This window comes from Nannospalax galili, unplaced genomic scaffold, assembly GCF_000622305.1.
Source record: "Nannospalax galili isolate Female #2095 unplaced genomic scaffold, S.galili_v1.0 scaffold696, whole genome shotgun sequence".
Classification (NCBI taxonomy): Eukaryota; Metazoa; Chordata; class Mammalia; order Rodentia; family Spalacidae; genus Nannospalax; species Nannospalax galili.
Window position 1 is genome coordinate 122,779 of NW_008338534.1, and position 13,428 is coordinate 136,206.

The 13,428-nt window shown below is 42.9% G+C and overlaps 1 protein-coding gene across 3 annotated transcripts in view; it reads left to right on the forward strand.

Moving 5' to 3' along the window:
* Mrtfa (myocardin related transcription factor A) overlaps positions 1 to 13,428 on the forward strand; it is a 104,201-nt gene that overhangs the window by 32,332 nt on the left and 58,441 nt on the right. The gene's annotated exons all lie outside the window — the stretch shown is intronic.

Sequence of the window (13,428 nt, forward strand, 5' to 3'; positions counted from 1 at the left end):
TTTTATGTGTATGAATGTATTGCCTGCATGTATGTGAGTGCACCCGTGTCATGCAATGCCGCGGAGGTCAGAAGAGGGCTTTGGATTCCCCTGGAACTGGAGTTAAGGATGGTTCATAGCCGCCATGTGGGTGCTGGAAATCAAGCCCTGGTCCTCTGTAAGAGCAGTCAGTGCTCTTAACTGCTGAGCCATCTCTCCAGCCCCAAGAGAAGTATTTTTAAGTTCAGTACATACCATTGTCAAATTATGTATTATATTTGGGGAAAAGGGTGAGACAGCATAGGCTACATAAACTCTATCTCAAAAACACCCCAATTTTTAACACACACACACACACACACACACACACACACACACACACACAGCTATTTTAGCTGGCACACCTGGAACTCCAGCATGCAAGAAGCTGAGGCAGGAAAATCACTTCAAGGACAGCCTGGGCTATATATGAAATCCTGTCTCACCAAAATAATAATGAAGAAGAAAGAAGTCAAACATATTTCCACCAGCTGTATACAAGAACACTTTTCCCCACTTCTTTTCAGATTTTGGGTAATCTGAAATATGTTAGATCATAGCTTGTTACTTTATCCCTCCAACTAGGATTGTAGTCAGGGTTCTTAACAGGAATGGACTCATAATAAAGCCCAGCATATCCTGAGGAAGGCAGCTTCAGGGAGAACGGGTTTGTTTTGGCTCATAGATCCCTCCTGGCTGGGAAGTCACAGCAGCAGGAGCTTGCGACAGCTGGTCACATGCCTCCACAGTCAAGAAGCAGATAGAGAGAAAAGCTGGTACTCAGCTCGAGTTCCCTTTTCACAATCCAGGATCCTAACCCTGGAATGGTGCCAGCCACAGTGGGCAAGTCTGCATATCTCATTAATCTATTAAAGATAATCCACCACAGGCATGTCCAGAGACCAGGTGTTTCTGAAGCTCATCAAAGTGACTATTGGGTTAACCATCACACTTGGATCATAAGGGAACAAATACAATAGTTCCTTAAGTGTCAAGATGCTGGGTATTCAGCTTCTAATACATGAATTAACGCAAAGCTGTTGCACAGAACTTATTCCAGGAAAGATACCCAAGTATATTAGCACAGCCTTTACCAGACTCTGGCAAATTACCTTCCTACAGAGATAACTTCTCTAGGGAAGTTGAACATGGTGGTAAGCAGACTACATCCAAAAAGGACCATATTTTATAGACTTTACCACAGAATTAGTACTACAGTGTACTTTAATGCAATACTGTAACCCAGTATGAATAATTTTCTTGATAATTGGTGATAATTTTAACAATGATGGCTACCTATATATTGACTGTCTCTCCTTGGCACTTTAGTTTTCCCATTTAATTCCAGCAGCAATCCTTCAAGTAAATTTTCCTTTGACAGCAAGTGATTATTAATCAGTGTGCTGGGTAGCGTTAGTTGTCAACTTGACACACCTGGGTAGAGGAATTTCAGTTGAGCAATTGTCTCCATTGGATTGGCCTGTGGCTGTGTCCCTAGGTCAGTTTCTCAATTGTTGAGTGATATGGGAGGGCAGTGTTCTATATTGTATAAGAAAACAGGTTGAGCACAGGCAAGGAGAGCAAGCCAGTAGGCAGCGTTCCTCCATGATCTGTGCTCCAGGTTCCTGCCCTGAGTTCCTGCCTTGGCTTCCCTTTGATGATGGACTGTGCTATAAGCCAAATGAACCCTTTTCTCCCCAAGTTGATTTTGGTCAGTGTTTTTATCATAGCAACTAAATAACTAAGTAAGTAACTAAGACAGCCAGTAAAAATACTGAAGTTTGTGATTAAACCTTTGACACTCAAGCACCTGACTTAAAAACTACAGTCTCTTGATGAGATACATTATGAAGATGGGTGTGACTCACACAGAATTGAAACTTCATTTTGACATAAATATAGGCCACCACAGTGTAGGCCTGATCAGTACCAAGGGCTGATTTGACTTTGATCTCTTTTCCACTTGCCATCTGGCAATGATGATAAATAGCATTACTGATGTTGGATCTGTTGCTGGTGAGCAAATGGTAATTGAAAGACGTTGGGCTAGATTCTGTGGGGATCTGGTTGTGTCTGTGGAGTAGCCTTTGAAGAGAGTCTCCTTTTGTGGCAAAATAAAGCTGCTAATCTTTTTGTTCAGAGAGTTTAGCATTCATTTGCATGTGAAGGTAATCGTTTTTGTGACAAAGTGGGGGGATATTTTTTGCTGACTGTACAGTTGTTGGGATTACCCATGTTTTGAAGTTCATCAGGGAGTTTCTTGGAATACGTAGATTTGGAGCCAGGTCTAAGATGGTAGACTACGATCAGGTAGCAGGCACACATTTCCTCAAGAATGATATGCAGTCCAAGTCCATTCCAATCTCAGATGTCACTCGATCTTTCGCTCTTTCATCCAGAGCTTAAACCCTGCTGTGTAGTCCACATTGGATTAAAATGATTCTACTGAGCCTCCCAGGTAGCTGAGGTTGTAGAGGGACTGGATACTAGCCAATGTATTATAAAACTTGTCAGTGACCTCTTTCACAATCTTGAGACTCTGTAGTGAGGATTCTTTTAATCAAACCTTCTTCTAGATTGTCACTTATTTTAAGTGGCACACACCTTTAATCCCAGCAGAGACAGAAGTATCACATGGCTGATTGCAACTCAAAGAAGAAATTATAGGGGGAAAGTTTAAGTAAAGTTAGTTTGACCCTTAGTCTGTTTTCCATTGCTATAACAAAATACCTGAGAATGGGTAATTTGCAAAGAAAAGAGATTCACGTAGTTCTAGAGGTTTAAAAGCATGGTACTGACTTCTGCCTGGCCCTGGTGAGGATTTTCCAGCCATATCACAACATGACAATGGCAGCATTGTGGGAGCATGTGTGAGAGGGAAAGATAACAACACAAGACAGGAACCCAGAGGAATGAAGGCACCCAGCTCTTTATACCACATTTGGCTCTTGTAGGAACTAACTAGGTCCCATGAGTGCTTCATTGATCCCTTGTAAAGGCGGCACTCCCCCACCCAGTAACCTAAGACCTTCCCTCTAGGCCCCACCTTTTAGGGTTCCATGACCTCTGGCTCACACTGGAGATTAGTCTTCTAGCACATGAACCTTTGGCACCATACACTCGAACCATATAGAAACCACATTTTCTTTTTGTGTTGTACAGTGTACTTTCAAAGTCTGCCTAAATGTCTGCTCTTGCTTTCAAAGTCAGTTGTAAAAAAGAGTTAATCATTGGAGAAAGATACTGAAAGCATGTTTGAAAGCCAGACCTGTGTGGTACATGCCTGAATCTTTCCACTTGGGAGACTGAGGCAGGAATGTTGCAACTGTGAAGCCAGCCTGGGTCACCGTAGTAAGACCCAGTCTCAAACAAAGCAAAAGCAAAACCATTTTTGAGCTTGTGACTATAGAGAGAGAGCCTTTTAAAAATTTTAAAAATTTTCAAAAATTATGTTTAAGAAACATTAAATGTTAGCTGGGCGTGGTGGCACACACCTTTAATCCCAGGACTCGGGAGGCAGAGGCAGGTGGATCTCTGTGAGTTCAAGTCCAGCCTGGTCTACATAGCCCCAGGACAGCTGGGGCTACAGGGAGACCCTGTCTCAAAAAGACCAAAAAAAAGGGAACATTAAACGTTATGCCTTTTTTCCTCTCTGAAAATGGATTGTTCAAAGGCACAACGAGCTAGATATTCTCTTTTCATCTTAATCTTTCTGTTTCAGAAAGTTCTAGTTGCAGGAAATGGTGGGTCCACAGTGTGCTCTGCAGCTCTGCAGCATAGCGTCGTGTTCAGACAGCTTGTCAGTGTCTGTGTTGTCTCTGCTCTTTAAATGACTCAGTGTTAGGCAGAGAACCAGAACAAGGAATCTTGGGAAAGATTGTGACCAGCTCCCTATTTGGGTGATGTTTTTTAATTTACTAGGTTATGTTATATAGGAAGGTGCTGACAGGACTGTCTAGAGAAATGTGTAAGTTCCAAACATGTCTTGATGAGTACTATTGCAAATTCACCAAAATATTAATTTAAACAAATCTTTTTTAAAATTTTAATTATTTTTATTTTATCAGTGCTTTGCCTGCAAGCATGTAAGTGCACCAAGTGTGTACAGTGCCCATGGAGGCTAGAAGAAGACATCAGACACCCCCTGCAACTGGAGTTGTGGTTGTCAGTGGCCTTGTGAGTGCTGGGAATCCAACCCGTGTCCTCTGCTAGAGCAGTAAGTGCTCTTAACCACTGAGCCATCTCTCCAGCCCAACAAATCTTTTTTATACCTTGCTCCTTCCCTGGTTTTTCTACCCTGTGAATACTTTTATCTGTTGTGGGAGACCATATGCAGTCCTAAAGGTGTAAAGTCACAAATTAAAGAGGATAATTCTTTGAACATTTCAGTAAGGACACAGGTTATTGACCATTTATCTCATTGAATGCACTCTAAAACCATATGAATGTGGTGATATCGTCCCAAGGTCCAGGTACAAAAATGACAGCCACAGTCAGAACTGAGTGAAGAGCCTTCTGATTCTGGATAAAATTCTCAGCTATGGTATCATCTCACTGTCCTGTCCTGCTTCTAAGTGGGGTGTAATCTGCATAGGTCTCAGGCAGCTAAAGAAAAACCCGCTTCTCTCGGTTGCTCTGTGGTGCGTTTGTTCCCTGCCTGTATCTCCTCCCATACCCACTTTATGTATAGCGCGTGGTCTGTAGTCAACGAGCTAGCTATGGAAAGTAAAAACGTAAAAAATTTTTAAATATTTTTTATTTATTATTTTTATTTTATGTGTATGTGTGTATTGCCTGCGTGTAGGTAAGTGCACCCATGTTGTGCAGTGCCCAAGGAGGACAGAAGAGGCTGTCGGATCCCCTGGGACCCGAGTTATGGACAGTTGTTAGCTGCCATGTGGGTACCGGCATTCGAACCTGGGTCTTCTGCAAGAATAACCAGTGTTCTTAACCACTGAGCCATCTCTCCAGCCCCTGTTTGTAAAATTTTTTAACTAGCCAGGCGTGGTGGCTCATGCCTTTAATCCTAGCACTTGAGAGCAGAGGCAGGTAGATCACTTGTGGGTTCCAGAGCAGCCTGGTCTACATACTGAGTTCCATGCCAGCCAGAGATACATAGTGAGGCCCTGCCTCAAACAAACAAACAAACAAACAAAAAAACTTTGTAACTTTATGCCATCTGTAGAATACAATAAAATGCATCTTAAAGTAATCTTTGTCAGGTGTATGTCACATATATACCTTTGTTTTTATTTAAGTTTTTTGAGCCCAAGCTGGTCTTAAACTGATCTTTCCTCTACTTGCCTAGTGCCGAGATCACAGGCCTGGTTTATGTGGTGCTGGGAGAGGAACCCAGAGCTTCATGCATGCTAATAAGCCAACTGAGCTATGTCACCAGTCCTTATATAGCATTTCAAATAAGAATAAAATACGTCTTGTCCCATGTTTTCTGGAAATGATCACTTCGCTCTTCCTGACCAGCTTCTCTGCTGCCTCTCTTGTCCTGTTTCTTTTCCACACTGCTGAAGATCACCTTTTCTATTTATCTTTCTCCGTACCTTCCATTCTGAAAGCAGTTGGTTTCACATCTTTAACTTGTGTGTGTCTCTTCCTTTGGTCAGAATGCCTGTGGTCTGAGTTTGTTTTCTTCCCCAAACCATTCTGGACTCAGCTCCGGTGTCTTCTCTTGCAGGAGGCCTTCACCGGCTCCTCCAGACCATCTAGATACTTGCTTCTCACATCCTGGCAGAGTGCTGTCAGGCCACGGGATGGTACCAGTGGGTACAGGTCCACCTGTTTCATTGGGCAGCCTGCATTGTCAGATGGCATAAGATCAGAGACTTAGGTGCCATTATCTACACTTGGTGGGTAGATAATAAATACCAAAAGGAAAACGAGGGACAGCAAGATGGCTCAGCAGGCAAGGTGGTTGCCATGCAAGCCTGATGACCTGAGTCCAGTCCTCAGAACCTACATAAAGGTGAAGGAAGAGAACAGACTCCAGAGTTGTCCTCTGACCTCCACGTGTGCATGGTGGCATGTGGACACCCCCATAAATAGTAGATGAAATTTAAAAATATTTAAACGAAAACAAAATAAAAGGTATAGTTTGTCCAATGCTGCCATGAATCTTACAGAGCACTGCATTTTGAAGGTGAGGGGCACTCTGTTATGGCCACTGCTTTATGGAGATAAAGGTGATGCCCTGATATCATACAACCAAGCAATTAGCAGTACAGCAGAAACAGAAGATGGGACGCCTGACTCCAGCTGAGCACCCTTTTTTCATTGTTTTTGGGTTTTGGTTTGTTTTTTTTTGTTGTTGTTGTTGTTGTTTGTTTGTTTGTTTAGGAAAAAAACTTTTCTTATACAGGCAGTACTTGCTGCATATAGAAATGTGAAGATAGGGGCTGGAGAGATGGCTCAACGGTTAAGAACACTGGTGGTTCTTGCAGAAGACTCAGGTTCGAATCCCAGCACCCACATGACAGCTAACAACTGTCCATAACTCCAGTCCCAGGGGATCCAACAACCTCTTCTGACCTCCATGGGCATTGCACGACACAGGTGCACTTACTTACATGCAGACTATAAACTCATACACATAAAATAAAAATAATAAAATTTAAAAAACTAATTAAAAAATCAGCAGTTCTGGCTCAGAGATGGCTGGTTGTTCTTGCAGAAGACTTGGGTTCAAATCCCAGCACCCACATGGTAGCTAACAATTGTCTGTAACTCCAGTCCCAGAGGATCTGACAGCCTCTTTTCTGACCTCTGGGCATTGCACGACACAGGTGCACTTACTTACATGCAGACTATACATACATACACATAAAAAATAAAAATAAAAGAAATGTGAAGATGTCAGATATACTAGAGGGAAGAAGACGGCGAATAAGATCTTTTATTCCCACCACCCAGATGGGACCTTTCTTCTCACTGTTTATGTCTGGACATGTCTGTGTGCATGTTACATACAGGGTGATGATATCAGCTCTAATGTACTCAGTCTAGAGTGGCTGCTATACCAAGTGCTTCAAACATAGTAATTCGTTGTTTCGGTGACCCCGTGATCCCCGTGTTATAAATGAAGAAATGGAGATGTAGGAATGCTCAGTATCTCAAGGTAAAGCCAGCATTTATTTATTTTATTTTATTTTATTTTATTTATTTATTTTGTCTTTTTTGAGATAGGGTCTCTCTGTGGCCTGGAACTCACTTTGTAGACAGGTTGGTCTTAAACTCACAGAGATCGACTTGCCTCTGCCTCCCGAGTGCTGGGATTAAAGGCATGTGCTACTGTGCCCAGCTAAAGCCAGTATTTAAACCTAAGCATTCTAACTTCAGAACCTGTATTACTTTTTTAATATTCCTGTGGCCTGAATTCTCTGGGTCTCCTGCGTGGTCAGACAAACCATATAATATATTGTATGTGTATTTGTTAACTTAAAAAGGAATGAGTACCCAGTGTCTAGCCTCAGAGTACCTGGTGCCTAGCCTCAGATCCTGCCTTATCAGACCGTGTCATGCCCATAATTCACTCACGCCTCTGGGGCCAGTGATTGCCCCAGGTCTGTTAAAAGTCAGTCCATTCTGTCTTTCAGCTGTTGGGCACAGCTTCCCCCTGGCTAGCGGCTTCTCCGGCTCTGCTCAAGGCTTCTGTTCCAAGATGGCTCCCAGCCACACCCCCATAGTCCTCACTCTGCGGCAGGCCCTGCCCATTGGAGGAACTAGCCAATCGGGAGACAATTCCACAAATTTTTATGTACAAATAATGGACTGGCATATCATAAATTCCATTTTTCAAAACAGGAATTTTTGTAAAAAAGAAAACCACACAGTAAAATCTACAAAACACTGAGATTCTTCTGCTTCTAGATCATTGCTAGGTTAAGAGAAAAGAAAAAAAGAAATTAAAAAACTTGTCTAAAGCCTGTATTCTTACTATTCCATTCACATGCATAATATTTTGTAGTCTGCTTTTTGAAAAAAAAATTAGACCAATTTATATGCATTAATCATCACCCTTATTAAGAATATGGTTCGTTGAATTCTGATAAAAGATAAATAACACTGGAGTATTGTTGTCTGTAACAATGGTTTGTGGGTTTTATTTTAATTGCTGAGGTATTATTTTTATGTATTGATATACCACAATTTGGATGCTAGGGAGATGACTCAGTGGTTAAGAGCATTTGCTGCTCTTGCAGAGGACCTGGGTTCAGTTTTCAGCACCTACAGCCTGTGGCTCACAGTCGCCTGTGACTCCAGCTCCAGGGGATCAGACACCCTCTTTTGGCCTTTGTGGGCATGGCATTGATGTGCACAAACATCACCCCTCCCCCAGACACAGACAGACATACACAATGAAAAATAATAAAAATAAATCTTAAAAAACACACTACAGTTTTTTTATTCCATTCACAAATCAAAGGACATTTGAGTTGTTTCTGGTTTGAGAAAATTGAAAAATCTGCTGTGAATGTTCATGTATCGCTCTGATGTGGACATACATTTTTGTCTTTCTTGGATACTCAGGAATAGAATTACCGACTTTTGTAAGAAACATGTGAACTGTTTCCAAAGGAGCATTATCATTTTGTACCTGCTAGCCAAGTTGTACCCCAGAGTCCTACTCACTTCCCATCCTCAATGCTGGATTCCTGGCAAATTTATATTGTGATGGTAGCTAAGCAATCATCTACAAGTATCCTTGTTAGGAAAGAGTGTTGCTAGAACTAAGGGTTTCTGAGAAGAGGATTTTCATTGTATACCAGTGGATGAAGAGAGACTTTAATACACCCTCACCCTCCACCTTCACCCCCACCCTCTGTTGCCCTATGAGTAGCGCTGTGGCAGATACAGGGACAGGTTAGATCCCCAAACTTTACCTGTTTTCCCACTGGAACAGATTACTCAGCACAGAGGTTTCCCCCCCACACATCCCTCTGCACTGCATGCCCTGCTCAGCTTTCACATGCTGAAGGGGCAGAATGAGGCGGCATATCTGGCTCTGTCTGTGCTGCTAGCCTTTTATCTGACTTTCCCCTCATGTGGACATGCCAGGGAGCATCGTATTGGCAGCTGTTTCTATAGCAGCTGGATAGATTTTTCAATTCAATCTGTTGCCATAGCTCTCCTGATCACCTACCCAATGGTTGAACAATGGGATTATAACATCGAAAGGGGTAAAATGAAATGGTGAGGTAAGGTGAGGTTGGCAAGATAAAGATATAAATTTCAGATTTCCCATGGGCTGCCACTGTTGTCTCAATCTACTGTTTCTGACTTTGGCCAGCTCTTAAGGGCTTTTATTTTCTTTATTTTGGTGTGTCACGGTTGTCCACACCCATAATCCCTGTACTTGAGAGGCTAAGGATGGAGAGTTTAAGATCAACTTGGGATACATTATAAGACCTTGGCTTTTTTTTTTAAGTCCAGCCTTTATTTTCATTTGAAATGAAAAGGTCAAAATACTTAATATACTCTTATCTTCTTTTAGAGTTTTTTGACCAGGTGCTTGCAGTCCGCTAAGTGTCCATTCAGTTATTCATTCATTGAGCACATTTGCCATGTTAACTGTTAGGTTATGCCTCCCATCTCAGTGCTGGGATATGGCTTTCTTCAAAGTCAGTTCTCCCTGAATTCCTGCTCCCAAATTTGGTATCTTTCATCTATAAACATTTTAAACACAATTGTCAAGTAAAATTAAAGAGGGCTGTGTTTTAGTCCTTGTTCTGCTTCGGTGCTGGCTTTCCACAAGAAGGGAGGGCGGCAGAAGCAGGAAGAGGGAACCTGGTCATGTGGTGCGGCATGTCTGGCAGGAGCCTTTTGGTTCTGAGCGGAGAAACCAACTGTTTACTATTTTGGGTGAATGAGGTTGGTTGGTTGCTACGAGCATTTCTCTAAGGGAACCCTTCGTCTTCCAGCTCTACACATTGAAATCATCCCGGTCCTGCATTTTGGCATTTGGGTAGTGGAGGGAGGTATCAGTGTCAAGGCCCAATGCTGACAGGAAGAAATGTTTTGCCAGGAGACTTACTGATTCTGACCTTCTGCTGTCACTCCTTTGAATGCCTCACTCCCCAAGTGAACTTGGAGTCTAGCTCTTCTTGCAGCTCTTTGCACTGCAGAAATGTGGTGCCTACTTTAACTAAAGCACAGTGCTGACCAGATCTTCAACCAGTGCTAAATGGCTGCTCTAAGGGAGGGAATGGAGCCTGGCTTCTTGCAATATTGGCCTCTGGAGCCTTTCATCTCCGGCTCACTGGAGAAGACCAAGATTCAGCAGCCCACCTACAGGATTCTGCCACTCTCATGGATTATCCTGAAGCCCGGGAAAGACAGCTACTCAGCAGTGTGCCTGACCTCTTACCACAGTTTGCGGGAAGGTTAGAGTATTTATCACTTTGAGGGTTTGCATGCTTTTTTCCTCCCTCTTAAACATACCACTGTCCTTTTCCCTATTTCTTAGCCGGACTTTGAATAGTTTATTCTCCCAGAGTTTGTATTATAAAGTTTGTTGAGCATCCAACAAGTAGGTACACAGACACAGTATTATACCATGCATTGAATGACTTGATGGGGCATTGATATGGGTGTTTCACTTTCTTTTTTTTGTGTGTGTGTGTGTGTTTTTGAGACAGGGTCTCCCTGTAGCCCCAGCTGTTCTGGAACTCACTATGTAGACCAGGCGGGCCTTGAACTCACAGAGATCCACCTGCCTCTGCCTCCCAAGTGCTGGGACTAAAGGCATGCACCACCACACCCGGCTTGTGTTTCACTTTTTCATGCCCCAATCCACAACCCCACCCCAGCTCAGCGCTCCTGTGGGCAAGCCTCGGTTGTGGAAGAAAGGACAAAAAATTTTTGATAAGGTGAGAGTCTTCTGCTTTTGTGGATCTTATCAATAAAACACTAGCTATAAATATATAGAGTGCCTTTGATGAACATGGGGTTTGAATGGGAAGTCTCCCAGTCTCAAGTATGTGAACACTTGGTCAGTTGTTGGTGCTGTTTCGGGAGGGTCATGGAACCTTTAGGAGATATGACCTTGTTAGAGGAACCATGTCACTGTGGGTGGCTTTGAGGGTTCATAGCCTTGCCCCACTTTCAGTTTTGCCCTCTCTGCTTCCTATGTGTACTTGAAGATGTAAGCACTGAGCTTTCTGCCCCTGCTACTTCCTGCACTGCCACCCCTGCCATAATGGACTCTAGTGTAAGCCCAAATAACACTATTCTATCTATACGTTGCCTTGGTTATGGTGTTTTATCACAGCAACAGAAAAGTAACTCAAAGGTTGGTATCAAAAGGAGATGTTTCTCTGATGTTGGGGTTTCTTTGGAGTGGAAGATTTTGGAAGTTGGGACTAGAAAAGGGGTTGAATGGTATAAGGAGAGCGTAATGGGTCCTGCTAGTGGAAACCTGGCTCAAAGTATTTCTGGTATATTTTGCAGATAATCTTGCTGCCTTATGTTCATGGCCTAAGAACTTGGCTGAGGCTAAATTAAAAAGTAATGGGCTAATTTCTTTTCAATGTGTATGAGTATTTGCCTGCATGTAAATGTACTACATGCATGCAATGCCCAGGATACCAGGAGAGGGCATTGGAACCCCTGGAACTGGAGTTATGGACTGTTGTTAGACACTGTATGGATGATAGGAACTGAACCTGGGTCCCTGACTTGCTAAAGTAGTCAGTGCTCCTAATTGCTGAGCCATCTCTAGCCCCTGGACTAATTTCTTTACAGGAGGAGGAAATATCAGGTTGGTTATTGCTGATAAATTTTATACAGGTATACAATGAAAAAGAGCAAGGAGGGCAGAAATATAAAATGTTAATTTGGAAAGTGAGCACTAGGAAGCTTAATGTTGCAGCCAGGGCCTGTTGAAAGAGAGACGGTAATTGTTGGAGATTAGAGAGACCTCCCATATCTGTACCTGAAAGAATGCCCTCGAGGCAAGACCCCACACCCAGCTAAGCTTCCAACTTGAAAGAGAGCCTAAGGGGTTTTCTCCTAAAAAGCAATTACTTCAGCATATAAAAGCTGGTGCTAATGTGGCCTAAAATCATCCTAAACTGGCAGCTGAATTTCGCAGTGCTACTGCTTGGTACTGGATTTAGGGGCATGAAAGACTGAAGAATGATGGGGTCATTGAGTCTTCCTCCCGGGTTTCAGAGAGCCACTGAGACCAGGCAGTGTGCAGCAGAGGAGTCCCTGACAAAAGAATGCCCTGACAGGGGCTGGAGAGATGGCTCTACAATTAAGAGCATTAGCTGCCCTTACAGAGGTCCTGGGTTTGGTTCCCTGAACCCACATGGTAACTAACCATCAGTAACTTCAGTTCCAGGGGATCCTATACCCTCTTCTGGCCTCCGCAGTTATTTGCATGCACTTGGTGTACTTACATACATGCAAGCAAAACAATCATATACATAAAATATAGATAGATAAATAAACAAATGTTTTAAAGACAGCCCTGACAGGTCAAAAGGCCTTGAGAGACCATTGCATGAAGCTGTGAAGGTCAAGCCTAGGTTTCAATGGAAACCCCAAGATGTTGGAGATGTCATTTCTGCCAAGGAGAAAGGCACACAGGGAGTAGAACCAGCCCGAGAAAGATGTATGCTGCAGACAGCAGGCTGGAGGGGCTGATCGTTCCAAGCCCGTTGGCAGTAATGTCCCACATTGGACATGGAACTACAGAATTTGGTATTTGTCCTGCTGGGTTCTGGTCTTTTTATCCCATGTTTCTGTGCTGTGCTTCTGGTTTTACCTTTATGAAAGTGAGTGTGTATTCTCTGCCATGGTGTACTTGAAGGGGAAAAGAGATATACCCATGCATTTAATGTCACTTTGTGTGTGTCTAATATTGTTTTATGACTGATTTTAGACTTTAGGACAGAGTACTCACCTTAGAGTGGCTTTATGAATGCTAATAAAATCTGTGTTGAAAAAGGAGTCAAAATTAAAATGCAGAAAACTGTCTTGAAATGAATGTTACACTTATCTAATGGAACATTTGTTTGCAGCTCCTTTGCTTGCAATAAACTATTGTTAAAGAGTATCTTTAATTCTGCCCTAAATATCTGCCCCTGCAAACATACCTACAGAAGGAATTTCTCAGTGGTCTTAGGGCATGTAAGCACCTGTGCTGGTAATCACATAGGCTATAATTTAAACTCACGATGTTGTGACAGTTAGACAGTTAAAAGAATCATACAAGGAAACCTATAAGAATCGTGAAGAGGCTGGGCGTGGGTGGCGCACACCTTTAATCCCAGCACTTGGGAGGCAGAGGCAGGTGGATCTCTGAGTTCAAGGCCAGCCTGGTCTACATAGTGAGTCCCAGGACAGCTGGGGCTACAGGGAGACCCTGTCTCAAAAAGACAGAAAAAAAAAAAA